The sequence below is a fragment of the Camellia sinensis genome, chromosome 15, assembly GCF_055761805.1.
Source record: "Camellia sinensis isolate YWXY chromosome 15, ASM5576180v1, whole genome shotgun sequence".
Classification (NCBI taxonomy): Eukaryota; Viridiplantae; Streptophyta; class Magnoliopsida; order Ericales; family Theaceae; genus Camellia; species Camellia sinensis.
In genome coordinates, this window is record NC_138975.1 from 6,809,406 (window position 1) to 6,827,876 (window position 18,471).

At 38.7% G+C, this 18,471-nt stretch overlaps 1 long non-coding RNA gene across 1 annotated transcript; it reads left to right on the top strand.

Annotated features, from left to right (window-relative positions):
* Positions 1 to 237: 237 nt before the first annotated feature.
* On the top strand, positions 238 to 1,211 carry LOC145813843 (uncharacterized). The gene is made up of 2 exons (XR_014357206.1): positions 238 to 386; positions 471 to 1,211. It is a non-coding gene; the product is annotated as an uncharacterized LOC145813843 (long non-coding RNA).
* The last annotated feature ends 17,260 nt before the right edge of the window (positions 1,212 to 18,471 follow it).

The following is an 18,471-nucleotide window of genomic DNA, read 5'->3' on the forward strand; positions in this document are numbered from 1 at the left end:
TACTGTATTTGTTCAGTTTCAAAATGCTATGTGTGTACATTGAGCTGCGATGTTTGTTCAAATGCTATTAACAGTTTAGTCTGTGTAACCTCTGTGCAAATGCTATTAAACATGGCAGTTTGAATAAATAGATGTTTTTAGTAAAGACACATTATGTCCCTCAAATTAAACTAGACCTGCTATTAACTCCATCAAACAGAAGCATAGCAGAGCACTACAAATTTCTCATGTATGCAGATTTAAAAAATGGCTTCTTCTTCTAACATTAGCAACATAAGATTACAAACGAGGCTGTGCAATTGTGGAAGAACCGCTGTCATACGTATTGTCAGAACAATAAGAATGGAAATGAAGGGCGTTTGTGCTTTGTTTGCCCATCAAAATATGTAAGTATGTATTGGAAATTTTAATCCTTTAGTAGTCACAGTAATATTTGTCGTATTCAACTAACTGATTGTCATGCATTGTAGAGTACCACTCCCACTCCCCATTGCAATTACTTCAAGTTCGTGGCTGAAGATGATGAAGGCGTTATGTCCACAATCCCTTCCAACACTAGAGCTGGTGATGCTTTAACAGTAGAACACTTCAACGATATAAGGACGAGGCTTCATGACTTGGGAAATGACCATGGTCGAAGGCTTGAAAGGATAGAAAATATTATTAAAGCGATGGTGTATTTCATTATATTTTCTAGGGCCTTGCTACATCCCCCTAATTTTTGGCCCCCTAATCCCCCTAAATTTCAAACCAAGGCAAAAAAAAAAAAAAAAAAAAAAAAAATTTGCCCAAAACGACGTCGTTTTGGGCATTAGGGGGATAAGGGGGGCATTTTTAGGGAGACAAATCATTTTTCTATTTTCTATCATTGACAAATGATTTGTCCCCCTAAAAATGCCCCTCCTAATCCCCCTAATGCCCAAAGCGACGTCGTTTTGGGCATGGTTTTTTTTTTTTTTTTTTTTTGCCTTGTTCTGATTTTTCAGGGGATTAGGGGCCCCCAAATTCGGGGGATGTAGCACAGCCCTTCTATCATTTTGTACTTGATCATGTAACTTTCGTACTTCTTTGTATTTTGGGAAATTGAATGGAAGTTTGTACCAGTTTTTGTTGTGTTGTACTTCATGATGTAAGTAATGTTTATGGAATGAATTTTATTATGATGTAACTTATGTAACTTACTTAATAGCTTTGTGGAATGAATTTTATTATGGAATGAATGTACGGAATGAATTTTATAAGTTATTATGATGTAACTTATAATGTTAGTCTGTAATGAATTTTGGGAAATGTTGGTGTCATTGTAAGAGCTTTGTGGATGCTATTTGGCAGATCTGTGGACGAATTTTGTGGATGGTATGTGGATTCATTTTTGTGGATGCTATGTGGATGAATTTTGTGGATGCTTTGTGGATGACTGAATTTTGTCGGTGCATTGTCACTTATCTGTGGCCTGTTATCTGTTACAGGTTCTCTTATCTGGATGCATGAATTTTGGTTGTAATGAACAACTTCTGTTATGTGTTGCAGATTTGTTTGTAACTAACAGATTTGGCAAATCTGTTATCTGTCAACTAGTATCTGTTTGTCCCTTATCTGTGGCCTCAACTATTATCTGTTAGCAAGTTGAAAGCAGATATAGAATGCGTGGTACATTTCTTCACCATCGTGCTGACTTCTTCATTAATGAATATCAATACTCTGTTTCTGCATGGTCTATTGTATATTTTTTTGTTTGAAGGGGAACTGATTAGTTCATAACAATGCACAATGGGAGAAAAATTGCTAATGCACAGGTTGACCCCATGGGGTATGCTTCCACACAACCGCTGTGTTTGAAAAAACAAAACATTTTGTTCCTATATTGATGTTAAGAGTGTATGAAATCGTTGGCTGGTTGTGCACAATTTTTGTTTGCAATTATAGCTTGTGATTCCAGTCAATGATTCCGACACTTAAACCTTATTGTCCATATTGAACGATTCACAAACATGAAGTAATCAACAAAACATAGGTTAATGATAGTTTCTGATATCGGTCATTGACATTACAAAAAAATTACCTTGTCATCGTACCAACAAAAATCATAAGACAGCTTTTAGTCTAGGACGGTGACCCAAAAAAATACCTTCAACAAAGTGGACATGATAAAGACGTTAACACATGCACCGTTGCAATGGTTAGCAGAGTATGACGGTCTGTTAGTTTCTAAGTCGTTTATTTTCGCGCGACGATGCCATCTTACAAGACTACGCTTACTATGTCATACACATGTCCAGGTCTGCTAATCCTCGCTCAAATCAACAACCTCGGAGTTTGAGTAATCTGAAAGGTCAGGGTCCGACACCAGTGCAGGATCCTCCATTATAGCCTTGATCGTAGATGCCGGGTTCGATCCATGTATCTTCGACTCTGCCTTTGCGTCCTCTATCCGTGAGTTCCTAATGAGTCGACGAGTCATTTGATCAACCTCACTTTGCAAACGATGCCTAAGTTGGGAGTCGCTGACATGAGGGAATTGCCGCTACATTTCAACCGATCGGGCTTTTGTGACCTTCAGAAAAGCACATCGACAGTGGTGTTCACACTGAACTTGTTTGGCAAACAGTGAAACTGGAATTCCAAAATACTTCCCCAGGCAAGCATCTTGTATTGGGGTGCAGTTGTAATCCCGTAGAGGTTCAAAACTCCACAATGGGAACCCTGTTTCAAAGAAACGTCGATCACCGAAGGAATCGATATACCCACCTGCATAATCCAATTCTGGTGACTTCGGTCGGGAGCTGGCAGCCGTTGCAAGTGATTGTCCATGACCATGTTTACCGTGGTGTGCATCCATAGGTGTGAAGGTTCTTCATTGAGTCCAACTTTGTTTTCGCAGGTTCACGAAGAATATATGGACGCAAAAACAAACCCAAATGCAAAGGAAACAACACTGGTTGCAAACTTTTTTCTGGTTGGTTGTAAATGTTAAATTACCTTAAACCCGTAGTCATTAATACGTTGGTGGTAGGTTTAAAGATGTGAACACACTTATTGTTGTTTGGTGGCAACACCTACCCAAACTGCGTAAAAGCAACTTAATGACTGCGGGTATTTCATTTAATAGGTTCGGTGCAATTGGAACGGCATATGTATCTGATAAGAGCAATTTTGCTAATCTTTATGGATGAGTAGACATATAATTGGGTTGGGGCACAAATACAAATGACGAATGTGAATGTATGATGAACTGTGGGTGTGGAAATCAATGACAGTGGGATAGTACTGATGGAAGTTACAATGCATGTGTGTTGGAAATGCCAAATAATGGACGATCAGGGGTACTAAACGGATGACTTGGTGCATGCAAGAAGGAACGAATTTTTGCAAGATGAATTCGGCCGGTTTGAGAAATTAATACGATGTATGTCACAATGCATGAGGTCTTCTGCAAACATACAAGTCATGTACCGTATATTACAAATACTTACAACATAGTGTTGTGTAATATTATGAATCTGTACATTCCCTTAAAAAAGTAGTCAGTAAAATAAACCATACACATATTCCTACAAAATGTCCGATTCGAACAAGATTGAAGCTATTGTTGAAGCTCATGTTGCTCATGTATTCCAGCAGTTGCAAGCTATCTACGAAAGGCTGAATGAAGTGGACACACGGTCGTCAAGTTTGGACCGGCAAGTCGGCGCTATCAAGCAGAACGTTGATTGGCTGACCGATGACAAATTGGCGGCGGACGAAGCGAAGTCTGATAAGACAATGGATGAGGACAGTCAATCAGACAGTACGGACAACTCTTCAGAAGACGCTGCTAATGATGCAGCAGATATGTAGATTTGATTTATTTTTTTTTTAACCTTCCCTGTAAGCCATGAAAGTTTTTTTTTGGCTGGAGTCATATGTGCTAATGGGCTGATATATAACTTACCTACGAAGAGTATTGAGTTTTCATTCATAATGTGGTTTCTTTCATTTTTGAAAATTAATTTTCCCTTTTTTGTAATTAAATTATAAATTAACTTCGGTAACAAAAGCAGCCGTAAATTATATACAGTTACAGTCGCATTCACCCGAACAAGAAACATGCGTAAAGAAAATAGTACTAAATCAGCAGCCACATCGACATGTTTGATCCATGTTTACATTTGACTTGCACTTTGCAGTTGGTCCATATTTACATCGTCCAGCAAAAACAATACTGGGGAGCCATAATTAACATCCATATTGAAATCAAAGAATAAAAAATTAGTTAAGTCCTATTGCCACCCAAATTACTGGCGTACTGGCAGCCCATTCCCATCACCGGCCTAGCTTATGGCATTGCTCATATGAAGGCACTCCCGGTACTCTGCGATCTTTGCATTATTGGCATCCATAACGATGTCAACCAACAACTTATGACGCACAGAGGGAGCGAACTTTGTACAGAAAGATCATAAGACAAATCAGTTAAAATTGCAGGACATACGAGGAAGGATTTGATTGACAAATGGAAATTAAGCGGTAGAATGTACCTTGTGTGGACCGGGGCTTAAATTAGGTTGCTGCATGAATTTGATGACGAACATCCCACAGTCAAACGTGCTACAAAAATAATTTCACATTAAAGTTGTCGTCAATACTTAATAGGTACGCTAAGTCAGTCATGCAGCATAGACATTAATGTGAGGGAGGGATTGTGGATTACTCGTCCAGTTATTGTACTGGGCTCTCATCTAACATGCAGCGGTGGAAGCTATGCACGTCTGTAATATAATCATTTCCAAAGTGTAGTTGCAGCAAGTCGTGCATAGTTTGAACCTGTTCCACAAGGTTGAAGTTGGTTTACGTAAAGGATGTTCAATTTTTTTGTAGTGTTCAGATATGCACAGAAGGACATACCAAAATTTTAGCTGCATTTAGCTTCCTTTTGTTCGGTCGGTTGGATGGGACTGAGTCGAATAGGTAGGCTACACGGTCCACCATATCAATTTTAACGCACAACCAATGCACTCCTCTGTAATTGAAAGGCATGTAAATCTACACGTAAACACAATGGCAGACCTTGTTTAGAGGCCATGCAAACATGTAATGGCTTTCATATTTTCGTTTTAATATAACGGGATGAACATTGATATTACCCTCTAGCATGCATCAATCGCACCAGTGTATCTGTCATGTCCGAAAAATGATGTGACGATATGTTCATGGTGCAGAGGTTGCATATCTTTATTTAGAATCAAAGTCTGCATGTGTAATGCATTAAGGTCATTGACGAAAACATTTGTCAAAATATGTCATACACAATACACAACGTAGCTTTAAACACTTACTTACCGACAGATATACGGGAAAGAACCAATCAGTGTGCCTCCCGTCATTGTATAAATCCCTCTATCGATTAGTCAATTGCACCACCACCAAGTTGATTGGCTGGAACATTGTATGCAAGACACAAGGCAAGTTGATTAGAAAGGTTTCTGAGTTAGGGGTACTGAAAAACGCAGATTCATATTTGTGCAGCCAACACTTACAGTGTCGGATAGCCACGACCCTGGTTTGAGCGTGCGCATGTCACGCCGGGTGCCAACTTCACATGCCCGTCCATGAAGATTCATGGAAACAACAATGTCCCTACAAGCAATAAATGATCCTTAGAACGATAATTATTTCACAGTGGACTGTTATTTAAAATTTGCAAGTAGTAAATGAAACAATACATTTCATTTTTGCTATCGTCAAATACATAGTGAAGAAGTTTTTGTTCCTCCGCCGATAACAACCCTTCGCTGTCCAACATCATCAATGAGTCCTACAAAAATAAACAGCCAACTAACAGTAGACATTTCATAAAAATATTGAAGCTTACATTACAAGGTCAGTAGTCATAAAAAAGAACGTGAAATGATGTAAAAACTGTGAGCCTCAGAGTTTTCCCAACTTGTGATGTTTGGTGCGGAGTTTGTTAGAAATGTGTGCTAACATATGGCAGCAGTCATAACTGCAAACATGCAATTCTTTGACAACTAGTACAATACAAAACAGATGATTGTAAAATTACTGATTCACATTATTGATGTGGGCATGAATTGGGTATTCAGAACTTGTGGGGCATTAAAGGCAGTATTTGTACCTTGTTCACGTTGTCCACACCATCAACATCCACAGGTGAACTGCTGTCGTCAACTCCACTATTTGTTTTGTTATCGATGCACAATTGCATATCCCTAACCTCAGTGGCTTGAACTCCACTTCCGCGCATTTTTCCTTTTCCTTTTCCTTTTCGTCTTCCCTTTGCACTTCCTCTAACGATTCCAGTTGCTCCCAATGGTTTGCCAAGCTTAGTAGGAGAAGTATGCACATCACATGCCACGTTCTTCACGCCCACTGACTGAAGGTCAGGACTGTATTTATCTTCAGTTTCATATGTTTCCCCTGACTGAAGGCCCCCCTTCTTGTTGTTGTCCCCACCTTCTTCGATGTTCAGCTTGTGCCCATCATGCAAATGACTTTTGTCCCTTGCCAAGGTTCCCTTCAAAATCTGTTGTTGGTGATCCACCCCTTGTACATCTGAAATATTACACTCCATTGGGTTAACTTCGTCAGATGGTTTGACCACGCCATCGTCATGCGCCTCGACTCGAACAGCAGGGTCCACACCCTGTTTGGCCACGCCTGTCGGTTGCGGTGTAGAGAATATACCTTCGATGAGGTGGTGTAGCATTTGCTTCAGTTTACGTAAATTGGTTTGTTCAGTGAACGGTTCGTTGCAACCCAAACTGAAACGTTGAAGCAGTTGCTTCAGCATTTCCTTCAGTTGAGCAACATTGGAGGAGAGGTTAATGATGCACACATCATTGCCTTCCACCTAATCATACATACACATTTGTGAACTTAATCTTACAAACCATCTTCAAATGATGTGGCTCAACTGTGTGAAAATTGCGTAATGCTTGGATGGATTACCTTGTCATTGCCAACAACTTGCTTGCCTTCGAAATATCGCAACATCTCTATTAAATCTGTTTGGTTGTGGAGAACTTGCTTCATCATTTCCTTCAGTTCGCGAATGTCGGACTCCAAATTGCTCATACGGACTTCATTGTACTGTCCTGTTTATTGGTTCTCGACATGGCATGCATCCATGTCAGCATCATTGGCGTTACTGTAATCAAACTCCACCTAATCATAGAAACGCATAAATGAAGTCTGACATTGTATGTTGAAGACAAGTGGGTCGATGGTGTGAAATGTGCATAGTGGTAGGAGTGCTTACCGCAATTGTTAGGAAATTTTGCTTCCTTCTGATACGTCGCAGCGTCTCCCGTATTTGGGTATCACCCCAATCATGAAGCCGAGGTGTGGACCGCATCGTAGTCGAGCTCAGACAAACACAATCAAGGTACAACAGCTGTGGACATTAAGGGGCACACCATAATTAAGTTGTTCTTCCCACAAAAATGAACTATATTCAGTAACAATGACATTCATTATTCTCAATTTTGCAGTGGAACGTACATAGCATACCGATTTTGTTGAGGATGCTGTCAACTTTATAGGTACATATCATGCAATGTTTTTTGGGGAAAAAAATGTACAGCACACCAAGGACTTTATTGATGAAAGCAAGAAAAAAAATTTATGTACATGTTCCCCTCTTCGCAACGTAGTTTTAATTGGTTCCTCCATTGAGGTTCGGCATACTTTTTGCCCTGTACTCTTTGTTCTTAAATTCATGACGGTAGTCACACAAAATATATTTCTGCAAGTACCATACTTGGTCAGGAAGAGTGTTGTTTGTCGTACTCACAAAGCAGGTACCATTGTATGTCCCAATCAAGGCCAATTTGTTGAACCATGACAGAACAATGCATGAAACACATGAAGGGGAGAATGGAAAAAAAAATCAAGTTATTGGCATACCATTAGCAGGAAAACACATCCAGTTGCACCGCGATGACCTTTATACTTGCGAACACCGTTGTGAAGGAATTGCAGTGTCAACTTTGCCCAATTACAAGCTCGCATACGATTCACGTCCTTCACGGCATGAATGAACGATAGCTTCAACCCGGTCATTGTGGTAGGACACAACATGGCCCCCAACACGTACAACGCAAATTTCCGCCGAAACTCGTCCTCCGCACCAGCAGTCTCGGTCAGATAAAGTCTCAACTTGTTCAAAGGAATGACTCCGTTAACAACTCCAACCTCATCATAGATATTGAAATATGCTTCTAATGACCCAGCCAACTGCACGTCATCACCTTCACACCGTATTCCCAATAAAACATTAACTGCCTTACACGTGAGCCTGACTTGACAACCATGAACATTCAATGAACTACTGTCAGGATCGAAGTTCTGTACCAACCATGCGCACAAGTCGTGATCTATACTTGTACACTTCATCCCCAGGAGGCCAGCAAACCCAATGTCAATGACTGCCTGCTTTTGTGCTTCGTTGAACCAGTTAACTAGCTCAACAATTGACTTCAATGATATGCGGAGTTGCCTTTTACCCTGTACATTTTTTACCCTTAAATTAATACAAAAATACAACCAACAATGTCAGCAAAGCAGGACCTAGCCAAATGCATTTACGAAAACATGAAGTACGTAATGACCTTTTCAGACTTCGGTGCACATGGTATTACTTTGGCGTGTTCCTCAGCGCTCGCCTTAGCCATTTCCGCAAACCTCTTTTTCTCATCAGAGGGGAGTGCCTTCCACCTTTCCCCAATCTCCTTTCTAGTCTTTAACCAAGAAAATGACAGACGTACAAGATAAGTAACAACTATAAGTCCAAAATTACTGTAACTACAACTTTATGCCAAACGCAATCCGCGTGCATTGTTGGTAATTAAATAAGATTGCAAATACAAATAACAGTTGCAGCAAAAAGTCAGCGACAAAACGTAGCTGGACTTTTACAACGAATTGAAATTTACAAAAACAATAGGAAGGTGACATTATTACATGCTACAATCCTACAAACGCGAAACAATCAGAAGCCCACTACGACCATTCAATACAACATGTGGATAGCAACCCAGCGATGTGTTTCCATCATAGTGTATTATAGAGAATACAGATTTCGACACTCACCATTTTTCGTCGAGTGTTGTCTGGCCCTTGCATTTCCTTGAATTGTTGTTGGCTGCATGCAAGCATCGTGAAGTTTATCATCACTAAATGTGAAATATGAATACATATATGGCCCCGAAATCGGCATAAGACAGCTTTCGTACATCCGGGACTGAATCGACACCAATTTAAACATTTTCAGACATGCGAAACAAAACCAATTTGAAACATCACAAACTGAACTTCGACGAGGCGCGTAATTTCAGTACGAAAAATATAATTCTAGATTGTCAAAATAAACAACTAGTACCTGCAACAAATGAATGGTGCAACTGGCCGCTTTCGACAAGAGCCAGCGATAGTGTCAGACATTTGGATATGTTGTTCGGCAATTGTCTTCAATCTTTTCCTTCCCCTTATGAAAGAGCAAATCATACAAATTAGATTGAAGGGAAAATTACAGGGGTGGTGTACACATTTTGTCTGTTGTCTAATTTGGATCGATGCACTTTAAACTACCTAAATTGTGACAGTCCATTTCAAATTTCGTGGACATTTTCGGTCAAATTGCTAATGCCGTTTGTGATTTTTAAAACAAAGATTGTAATGTCAATTGATTGAGATTATGTAAGTTCAGTAAAGTTATAAGTTGACTATAACAAAAAGTACAATTGCCACGTATATGCATATTTTCTGATACAAAACAGTGAAGAGTTGTAATCAAATGGACGTAATTGAAACAAAAGTTCAAAATTGATGCTGCAAAGCGAGGCCATTCAAAATTTCTACAAAACAAATAACACAAACACAAAAGTACACGGGCTGCTGTAAGAATTGATCCGGAAAAAAATCAGTGTATTCCTTGGTGATGGATTTCGTTTGTTTACAAACATATGTACGAAACCAACTGGTAGCAAGTCTTTAAGAAGAAAACTAACATTGTTGGTGCGAGGTGACCAATATCCATCAGATGCAATGACGACAACTCCTGCAAAGTATTTCAATCAATATTTACAAGAACACAAACAAACGGCTGCATCATGTGGCTGTTAACCTCAAAATTTTGCGTAAACATAGACAACAACACGCAGAATTTCCCAACACATATACAGATTTTGAAACAGACAAAAGAAAGGACACACATCAAAATTTTGCATTTCGTTCACACAGCTTACAATTAAAATAATTATATGTACAAGCGATAAATGCATAATTTCCCAAATATTGAAGAGGAAGGACTACATTATATTTTTCATTTAGGGCTGAAGGACTACACGCACATACTTTTATGAAGGCCCGATTACAAAGGACAAAGAAGCAACTGAACTATTTCATGACGGGGTTAAACAATCAGGACACGATTCTGCTGTCAGAGAAATTGGTGCTCATCCCAGGCACAAAAACCAGATAAAACCCCATCCATCAAGTTGAGGGCTTCAATTTCCTACTGAGCAACTTGGTTGCAGAGAATCGAGGTGGCTGCATCCTAGCCCATGCTCCATTACCTTCGGGTGGTCAGACAGTAGGCAGATTAGAGAAGAATACTTTTCCGGGCGTACAAGCAAGTTTCATCAATTGTATGTCACAATGAAACAAGCAAGGAAATTAAAGCCCTCAACTTGATGGCTGGCCTTTCCAACAACTTAAGCGGCCGGAGATGATGGGTGAAAACCAATACCTTCTCCCCACCTGACTCGGACAAGCCTAACAGATTAAGGAAGAAGTTTGCCTTCAGTCCTTCTCTAATATCCAACTTTTCTAAGATGTGGTCCATCTGGGCATCGTCAATGCCCTCTGTTTCTGTGGTTGACGTGTCTGTAGGTGAACTCTTTAGGAGGGATCTCAACTATGCGTGCACATACAGTGTGCTCCCATCCCAGGTGATGTTCAACTTCTTAACTACGTTGTTCAGTTCTTCAACTTCACGAACTGTCGTAAGGGTGAGATGAAGAAATTCAGAAAAGTCAACAAGCCCAGGCAATTCACGAAGAAAATCTCATTCGTAGAAATGGACAACCTTGCCTGCCATTGCACGCAACTTTTGAATGACGGTTACCTTTGTTTTGAAGTTATCATCTTGCATATATATACAGCAGTTACATTTGAAAAGGAAGATAGCTGTCATTCATGAGTTGCGGGCTGTCTGGACTTTATTGAGCGAGTTCATGAAATGCGTACTCTTATTTGTCCTTTTTTATGACCTTCGTGCAGAATGAGAATGGATGGATACGTTACTAATATTTGTTGGCAGGCAGTGGCAGTCTTGCTTGTTTCATTGTCACATACAATTGATGAAACTTGTTTGTACGCCCGGAAAAGTATTCTTCTCTAATCTACCCACTGTCTGAGCACCCGAAGGTAATGGAGCATGGGCCAGGATGCAGCCACCTCGATTCTCTGCAACCAAGTTGCTCAGTAGGAAATTAAAGCCCTCAACTTGATGGCTGGCCTTTCCAACAACTTAAGCGGCTAGAGACGATGGCTGAAAACCAATACCTTCTCCCCACCTGACTCGGACAAGCCTAACAAATTAAGGAAGAAGTTTGCCACTGCCTGCGAACAAATATTACTAACGTACCCATCCATTCTCATTCTGCACGAAGGTCATAAAAAAGACAAATGAGAGTACACATTTCATTTCTACGCTCAATCAAGTCCAGACAGCCCGCAACTCATGAATGACAGCTACCTTCCTCTTGAAATGTAACTGTTGTATATATATGCAAGATGATAACTTCAAGAGAAAGGTAACCGTCATTCAAAAGTTGCGTGCAATGGCAAGCAATGTTGTCTATTTCTATGAATGATATTTTCTTCGTGAATTGCCTGGGCTTGTTGACTTTTCTGAATTTCTTCACCTCACCCTTACGACAGTTCGTGAAGTTGAAGAACTGAACAACGTAGTTAAGAAGTTGAACATCACCTGGGATGGGAGCCCACTGTATGTGCACGCACAGTTGAGATCCCTCCTAAAGAGTTCACCTACAGACACGTCAACCACAGAAACAGAGGGCATTGACGATGCCCGGATGGACCACATCTTAGAAAAGTTGGATATTAGAGAAGGACTGAAGGCAAACTTCTTCCTTAATTTGTTAGGCTTGTCCGAGTCAGGTAGGGAGAAGGTATTGGTTTTCACCCATCGTCTCCGGCCGCTTAAGTTGTTGGCAAGGCCAGCCATCAAGTTGAGGGCTTCAATTTCCTACTGAGCAACTTGGTTGCAAAGAATCGAGGTGGGTGCATCCTGGCCCATGCTCCATTACCTTCGGGTGCTCAGACAGTGGGCAGATCAGAGAAGAATACTTTTCCGGGCGTACAAACAAGTTTCACCAATTGTATGTGACAATGAAACAACCAAGACTGCCACTGCCTGCCAACAAATATTACTAACGTACCCATCCATTCTCATTCTGCACGAAGGTCATAAAAAAGACAAATGAGAGTACACATTCATGAACTCGCTCAATAAAGTCCAGACAGCCCGCAATTCATGAATGACAGCTACCTTCCTCTTCAAATGTAACTGCTGTATATATATGCAAGATGATAACTTCAAGAGAAAGGTAACCATCATTCAAAAGCGTGCAATGACAGGCAAGGTTGTCCATTTCTACAAATGAGATTTTCTTCGTGAATTGCCTGGGCTTGTTGACTTTTCTGAATTTCTTCACCTCACCCTTACGACAGTTCATGAAGTTGAAGAACTGAACAACTTCGTTAAGCAGTTGAACATCACCTGGGATAGGAGCACACTGTATGTGCACACACAGTTGAGATCCCTCCTAAAGAGTTCACCTACAGACACGTCAACCACATAAACAGAGGGCATTGACGATGCCCGGATGGACCACATCTTAGAAAAGTTGGATATTAGAGAAGGACTGAAGGCAAACTTCTTCCTTAATCTGTTTGGGTTGTCCGACTCAGGTGGGGAGAAGGTATTGGTTTTCAACCATCGTCTCCGGCCGCTTAAGTTGTTGGAAAGGCTAGCCATGAAAGTGAACGCTTCAACTCTTGATTCAGAATTGGGTGTGGGAACGAATAGCTCTCTACAAAATTTGGAAATCGTCATCCTCATTTCAACTCTTTCAATTGGCTTTCCTCTCTTTCAATTGGCTTTCCTATGTTTTAAGTTGAATACCGTCAACTATGCATGAACTTCAGCACTGAAAGAAAGAGTTGTTTACTGTGTTACACAGACTCGGGTATGGGTGTCGGGTGCGGTATGTATGTACAGGTCCGACTCATTAAATCTTAACCCTACATTCAATGGTACACGGTGTGGGAAAAAAATATCATATTTTTAATCTAATATGTGACATAAAATGGTACTATATGTAACTCACGGTGTCAAAATCACATTTATAGTAATTTCACAATAATTTGCACATATAATAATTGTGTTTTATACAATTATATAAGAAGTATCCGTTGAAAAGTATCCGACACATATCTCATACCCTTGTCCGACTCTCAAGTGTCCAACACAGGTATTTGATCTATTTTGAAGAGTCCGTGTACCACAGATTGTTTCTAAACATAAGTTCCGGCAATATAAAATCACCGAGTACTACAAAATTGAAAGCAGAATTCAACCGAGTGTGCTACCTGTTGCGGAAACAAGATTAGTCATTGTTTGTTTATCAAATTTCTTATTTTTGCTTTTTTGGCTACTCGAAAAAAAAAAATTGTTTTTCCCGTGCCAACATTACACAAATTTTTTTTAAAGTCTTCTTTCGTTATATATAACCCAACCTAACAAGTTCGCCATGTAAATGCAGAACACCTTTTATGCTTGTTGCTAACTACTGTGATACCTATGTTCAACTTGCAGCACTGATAGCAAAGGGAAGACTTCCTATTCGAAAGGGAGAAAATACAAAAATCGAGTACAGAACAGTTCCTATTGGATCCATTTCGGTTAGCAGAGGGAAGAGTTCCTATTTGAATAGCACAAAATACGAAAATGGAGTACAGAACAGTTCCTGTTGGGTCGATTTCAGGTTGGGTGTGAAGGTATACGCGAATGATAGAAGACAAACAAGGAGACAGATAATGTACCAGCACGAAATAAAGGAAATACCAACCGGATCAGACGAACCGACGGTAGTGCTCGATTAACCCTTGCGGTTGTGCTCCACTGACAAAAATCAACTTAAAAAAAGTATTTATGCATCCACTTCCATGGCTAGCCTTCCCAAGAACTTAAGCTCGGCCCTCAAATATTTTTCTCTGTAAAACCCTACAGCTACGGGGAAATGGAACAACGGAGAGACGGGCAGAGAGAAAGACAAACAAAGAGAGAGGTCCGAGATGGAAGAGAGACGGACGGGCCAACGGAACTTACACCTCTTCTAAACACTTCGGCATTTTTGAAACTTTTATACTTGTTCTGACAACTTACACCTTTTAATGAAAACTGACATCATTTATAAATTAATTTTCTTCATAAAAGTTATACCTTGGAACTTTATATCTTTACATTAATTTTCTTAATAAAAGTTACACCTTGGATCTTTTCTAAAAACGAAACATTCAGCTTTATTGGGATTGGTCTTCTTTGGGAACTTATATCTTTTGTAAAAACGAAACATTCAGCTTCGATGATTGGTCTTCTTTGGGAACTTGTACCTTTTGTAAAAACTCACAAAGTTTACAACTATTCCTAAATTTTACACCTTTCCTAAAAATTTACACCTTCTCTCGGAAATATTTACAACTTCTTGAAAAATTACACATTTTGTGGAAAAACCTTTTTCATAAAATTTACACTTATTATTTCAAGTTACACTTTTAGTGAAAAACAAAACTTACATCTTTTCTATGGTCATTTACACCTTCTTCGGACAAACATATACCATATTTGAAAAGGTTATACCTTTTGTCAAATAATTTCTTTTAACAAATTTTATCAAAAGTTTATTTTCCATAAAACGTGTAAATTTTCAAAAAAGGTCTAACTGTCTTCACCAAAGATGTAACTCCTATTTAAAAGGTGTAAAATTTTTTAAACATGTTTGCTTCACAAAAGGAGTACCTTTTTAGAAGAGGTGTAAGCTTTTAAAATAAGGTGTAAACTTGTTGACAACATATTTTCCATAGAAGGTGTAAATTTTTTAAAAAGGTGTAAGTTTTGCTGGCAGAAAAGTTGTAATATCCCATAAAAAGTGTAAATTTTATGAAAAAAGTTATTCACAAAAGCAGTAACCATTTAGAAACGGTGTAAGCATTCCCACAAAAAGGTGTAATCATTCAGAAAAGGTTTATGTTTTTAACAAAAGGTATAAATTTTATTCAAATACTCCTTCCATGCAATGTGTATATTTTTAAAAACATGTATGTAGTTTTCACAAAACATGAAAGTTATGTCACAATGGTGTAACTTCCCATTGAAGGTTTAAATTTTAGGAAAATATAATTCAGATTTCCATAAAAGGTGTAAGCATATTCAGAAAAGATGTAACTTATTTCAAAAAATGTGTAAGTTCTGTTCTCAGAAAAAGTGTAAGTTCCAATAAAACGTGTAAATTTTTTAATAGACATGATTTTTAATAAATTAGTAACTTCTCACAAAAGGTTTAAGTATTTCAACGAAAATGTCTAAATTTTATAAAATAAATTATTTCACAAATGTGTAACCTTTCACAAATAGTGTAAGTTTTTTCACAAGGGATGTGAGTAACTTCGCAAAACGTCTAAGTTCCATTTTTTCCCCCCAAAACCTGGAAGTTCCTAAAATCCAATCACACTGTATTTGTCTTGTTCAAATAATGGCAATATGAGAGAAAATGGCGTTTCGGAGGGCTTGGCCTTTCTCTCAGTAGAACTCCGTTTCAGAGACGACGAGTCTGGGAGGGCTTGGAATAGCGACTCCAAGTCCAAATCCAACCAAGTATGTCAATGTAAAAGAGAACCGTTTTTAATATAGAGCAACGGACAGACAGACAAAGAGAGAGAGAGATAGACTGAGATCAACAGACATAGAGACCTAGATGGACACTGATCGACAGAGGAGCCACTCCGAGATCGACAGAGGGACCGCAATCGACAGAGATCGACGGAGAAGAGACCCACATGGACACAGACAGACCAAGATCACTGGAGACAGACCGAGATAAACAGGGATCGACAGAGAGAGACCGACATCGACAGAGAATAGGCCGACATCGACACAGAGAGACCAAGATCGATAGCAAGAGAGAAAAAAACCTTTGATTTGCGGCGGCGGTGCCAGTGGAGGTGCCGATCTCAGAAGGCTGTGAGCACCGGAGGCCACCGACGCTTGGGTGGTCAACGGGGGTCATGAACCCTTTGATTTGTTCAGTGGTTGTCCCAATTTGTTTATGAACACTTCGAAATGTTATTCCTTTTGTGTTTACTACGAATACTTTGAAATGAACACTTGATGTTACTCCTTCTGTGTTTACGAACATTTTGAAATGAATGCTTTGTTACTCCATTTGTGGTTATGAACACTTTGAAATGCTACTCCTTCATACTTTTCGTGAAAATACTTACGCCATTTTTGAAAAGTTAGTCCTTTTGTTCAAGAATTTTTACCGTTTGTGAGCGGCAACTTAAAGCTTCGTCGGAAGTCACTTATACCATTTGTGAAAAAAAAAATTCATCAAATTTACACATTTTGCTTAAGCTTACACCTTTTCGTGGAAGGGCTTACACCATTTTTGAAGAGTTACTCCTTTTATGTAAGAATTTTTGGCATAACATTTATACTTTTTGTTCCAACTTACACCTTTTGTGAAAGCCCAACTTAAAGCATCTTCGGAAGTCACTTATACCTTTTGTAAAAAAAAAAAATTCATCAAATTTACACCTTTTGCTTAAGCTTACACCTTTTCATGGAAGTGATTATACCACTTTTGAAAAGTTACTCCTTTTGTGTAAGAATTTTTGGCATAACATTTATACTTTGTCTTCCAACTTGCACCTTTCGTGAAAGCCCAACTTAAAGCTTCGTCGGAAGTCACTTATACCTTTTGTGAAAAAAAAAAATTCATCAAATTTACACATTTTGCTTAAGCTTACACCTTTTCGTGGAAGTGCTTACACCATTTTTGAAATGTTACTGCTTTTGTGTAAGAATTTTTGGCATAACATTTATACTTTTTCTTCGAACTTACACCTTCTGTGAAACCCTAACTTAAAGCTTCTTCGGAAGTCACTTACACCTTTTGGGGAAAAAAAAATCATCAAATTTACACCTTTTTCTTAAGCTTACACCTTTTCATGAAAATACTTACACCATTTTTGAAAAGTTACTCCTTTTGTGTAAGAATTTTTGGCATAACATTTATACTTTTTATTCCAACTTACACCTTTTGTGAAAGAGTATATAAGCACAAAAGGAGTAAATGTTATGACAAAAATTCTTACACAAAAGGAGTACATTTTCAAAAATGGTGTAAATATGTTCCCGAAAAGGTGTAAGCTTAAGCAAAAGGTGTAAATTTCATTAATTTTTTTTTTCACAAAAGGTATAAGTGACTTCCGAAGATGCTTTAAGTTGGGCTTTCACAAAAGGTGTAAGTTGGAAGAAAAAGTATAAGTGTTATGCCAAAAATTCTTACACAAAAGGAGTACCTTTTCAAAAATGGTGTAAATATGTTCCCGAAAAGGTGTAAGCTTAAGCAAAAGGTGTAAATTTCATTCATTTTTTTTTTCACAAAAGGTATAAGTGACTTCCAAAGATGCTTTAAGTTGGACTTTCACAAAAGGTGTAAGTTGGAAGAAAAAGTTTAAATGTTATGCCAAAAATTCTTACACAAAAGGAGTACCTTTTCAAAAATGGTGTAAGCATTTCCACAAAAAGGTGTACGATTAAGCAAAATGTGTAAATTTTATGAATTTTTTTTTTCACAAATGGTATAAGTGACTTCCGACGAAGCTTTAAGTTGGATTCACAAAAGGTGTAAGTTCGAAGACAAAGTATAAATGTTATGCCAAAAGTTCTTACACCAAAGGAGTAACTTTTCAAAAAGGGTATAAGCACTTCCACGAAAAGGTGTAAGCTTAAGGAAAATGTGTAAATTTGATGAATTTTTTTTTTCCACAAAAGGTGTAATTTCGGAGAAAAAGTATAAATCTTATGACAAAAATTCTTACACAAAAGGTTTAAGTTGGGCTTTCACAAACGGTGTAAGTTCGAAGAAAAAGTATAAATCTTATGCCACAAAGAGATGTAAGTAACTTCGCAAAACGTCTAAGTTCCGTTTTTTCTCCCGAAAACCTGTAAGTTCCTAAAATCCAATCACACTGTATTTGTCTTGTTCAGATAATGGCAATGTGAGAGAGAAGGGCGTTTCGGAGGGCTTGGCCTTTCTCCCAGTAGAACTCCGTTTCAGAGAAGACGAGTCTGGGAGGGCTTCGAATAGCGACTCTGAG